This window comes from Mus caroli, unplaced genomic scaffold (genome assembly GCF_978045245.1).
Source record: "Mus caroli unplaced genomic scaffold, Mus_caroli_1 scaffold_4, whole genome shotgun sequence".
In the NCBI taxonomy this organism is placed as follows: domain Eukaryota; kingdom Metazoa; phylum Chordata; class Mammalia; order Rodentia; family Muridae; genus Mus; species Mus caroli.
In genome coordinates, this window is record NW_028227259.1 from 116,527,292 (window position 1) to 116,530,651 (window position 3,360).

Below are 3,360 nucleotides of genomic sequence, written 5' to 3' on the forward strand. Positions count from 1 at the left end.
TCACACGAGGAGCCTTCTCAAAGCTGCTCAGGGTGAAGTATGAGCAGAAGACTTACCTGCACCATGGCTGTCCCTTGTCACTAGGCCCAGGTCTCCCAAAACATGACACAATGCCCAACTTGCTCATGTGCTAAGATACTGCCATCTTTAGCTCACCAGCGTTTATTAGCTAATGTGTCTATGCGTGGATCTGCTCAGCCGTGCTGGCTGTGCCGCTATTAACACATTTAACTCAGTGACCAGTCAGCAGCCATAGCTGGGCCCTAAGCAAATGGCTTGGAGAAGCATGGTCAGAAGCATGGCTCCCATTCTCCACTTCCCAGAAGACTCAGTGTAGGAAGGAGGAATTTTCCTATTATTTCGTAATCGTCTCCTTAGAGTCTCTTGCTTTCTTTTTCTCCCCCACGAACATCAGCTGTCTCTACAGGCACTTGTTTAGCTGGTGTCTGGAAGTGTGTGCTCACAATCAGTGTTTCCATGGGCTCAGAGGAGTGGGCTTGGCAGGGAGGGTGACACGTTTGCCTCTGCATGCTGACAGGACAGATGGCCCAGATGCACCAGACTTGCGGACTCCCTCCCTCCCTCCCTCCCTCCCTCCCTCCCTCCCTCCCTCCCTCCCTCCCTCCTTCCCTCTCTCTCTCTCTTTCTTTTCTTTTCTTTTTCTCGAGACAGGGTTTCTCTGTATAGCTCTGGCTGTCCTGGAACTCACTTTGTAGACCAGGCTGGCCTTGAACTCAGAACCTACTTCTGCCTCCTGAGCGCTGGGATAAAAGGCGTCGAAACAGTGTATCCTATGGGCAGACTGGTGGAGATCTTCAGCCATCCTCCTATCTTCCACCCCAGTGCTAGGATTTCAAATGGATGCCACCAAGCCTGCCTTTTTGCTGGGGACTGAAGTCAGGTCCTCATGCATCGGTCCATAACATCCATGCGCACGGTACACATGCGTGGCCCATAAAGGTATCTAAGCCCAAGAAAAGCAACCAGCTGCCAAGCTTGGACTTCATAAAAGGAAAAAGAAAAGATGAAAAAAACTCACTTTGTCTAGCTACTTTGTTTTGAGTCAGGGTCTCACGTAGTCTGAGCTAACCTCATGTCCTGATCCACCTACCTCTGCCCTGCAACCAAGGCCTTACAGTCTGTGCTGCTGTGCCTAGCTTTGGTCTGTATCTTTGCTCTAAGTACTTTTTAAAGATGACTTGTCTTTAGCTGTCTTTTTAAAATCCCTTCTTGTGCTGCGCCAGCCTGGCAGCTGTTTGTAGAAACCCTTGCCTTTCATTTTGCATTCCTGTCTCAGATAGCGGATTTTGAGAACAGAAATATAATCATCTCTGTGCGGACAGCCCTCTCTCAGCCTGGGGAGGAGGGAGATCAGCAGCAGAGGACTGTGTTGGCGTCCTGCCTGCAGGCACATTGTGACCTGTGCTGCTTTGTCACAACATGAGCCTTATAAACAGCAGACAGGACCCTAACTCCAGAAAAAAGTGCATCCCAGATACACCCTCTCTGCATCTTCCGGGAGGGAGCTTCTTTTGAAAAGGAAGCAATACAGTTAGGATTTTGGAATCTAGAAAGTGTGCCGGGGTCACACTTCCAGGATGTTGGGCGCTGGAAATGCTCTCCAGTTTTTTTAAGGGCTTCCCAATGTGCCCTTACCCCCACCCCCCTACCCTTCAGCCCCTGTCCCCAGTGCAAACCTGAGCTACTGTTTCTTTTTCCAAATGAGGGCTTAGAAATGTGCTGCAGGGGTAGTTTGGGGCATCTCAATTTGCAATTCCCAGTAGCTCTCCCAGCCCGAGTGCTTTTTTTGGTTTCCATGGAAACCAGCAGTGTTTTGAAGAGGCGGTGGCAGGTTCGCTGCATAGGGATTGCCACCCGGGAATGCCTGTCAGTCTGTTGGTTAAAGTGGACGGTGAGAGAACTGTGCTTTGGGGTTTCCTCTGACCCTGTCAGCTTGACCTTCTCGAGGAAGAGAAGCGGAGTGGGATGAGCCCCACCCCCACTCCAGCCTCTGGGGCCTGGGAGCCGTCACCGGTCATTAAGTCACTGTTGCAAATGTCTTTGCCTTTGAAGCCACCAGTGAAGCAGGTGTGGTGACTGACACCTGTGTTGTTCCCGTGATTGTTGAGCTGGCTAGATGGGGCGACTTCATAACTGGCTGGCATTTCCTGGCTCCGAAGATTTATTTCTGGTGGGACATATTCTTAGCAGCCCCAGGTATTGGTTCTCAGCAAATTTCAGGCAGGACTGATTGCTCTAGGAGTTTGTGGGCTTCGCATATTTGCATGTGTGGGGGAGGACAATGTCTGTCTTTTCTCAGCTCTGGAATTCTGCGGGGAACTTCCTGGTCAGTCCATAGCCATGTGATCTCCCTATAAATGTCCAAGAATGTGGGGGCCATGACTGGATACTGCTGCAGCCGCACAGGCCGATCTCTGCCTCTATCTAATTCCCAGAGGCCATTGGGAAGACCACATCACAGCATTCCTCCCTTAGTAAAGCTACATTTGCTCTTCTTGCCCTGATTCTTCTTGGGTGAGAGACAAGGGCAGGCTAAGTCATTGGCTTGAGGTGTTTCTGGGGGCTGTTGATGACCCCAAGGTAAACCTACTGAGAGAGCTAAGACTCCATCATCCTCAAAGAACCCACATCAGCTACAGAGACAGGGCATGGCGCTTCCTACTTCTTTCTAGTTACATGGGAGTGAGCAAAAGGCACGGTGGGGGAAGGGCAGACATCAAAGGGCACGCGGCAGTGTTTCACAGATGTGGCAGGAAAAAGATGTCGGATCTGGGCACTAAGAAAGGGTACTTCCTGCCTTCCGGACTGGTCCTGCATTGACAACTCATTGCAGTCACCACACAGCTTTTTTTTTTTTTTTTTTTTTTTTTTCATACTTACTACACAGTTCAGGTTGGCCCAGACTTGCGATCCCCCAGCCTCAGCTTCTCAGGAGCTGGTATTGCAGGCTTGTACCACCCAACTTGGCCAGAATGTGACATTTAGAATGCCTATCTATTTCACACATAATAAAGCATAGGGAAAAAAAAAAAAAAAAACCACCTGGACTCACACACAGGGCTGTGCTCAGCTAAAGGACAGACGGCAATTTTATTTTTCTTTGTGATTAAAACCTTCATTGTGGCCGGGCGTGGTGGCGCACGCCTTTAATCCCAGCACTCGGGAGGCAGAGGCAGGCGGATTTCTGAGTTCGAGGCCAGCCTGGTCTACAAAGTGAGTTCCAGGACAGCCAGGGCTACACAGAGAAACCCTGTCTCGAAAAAACAAAAAAACAAACAAACAAACAAACAAAAACCTTCATTGTGGCAAGAGCATGGGTGTGCTAGTTTGTGTACACCC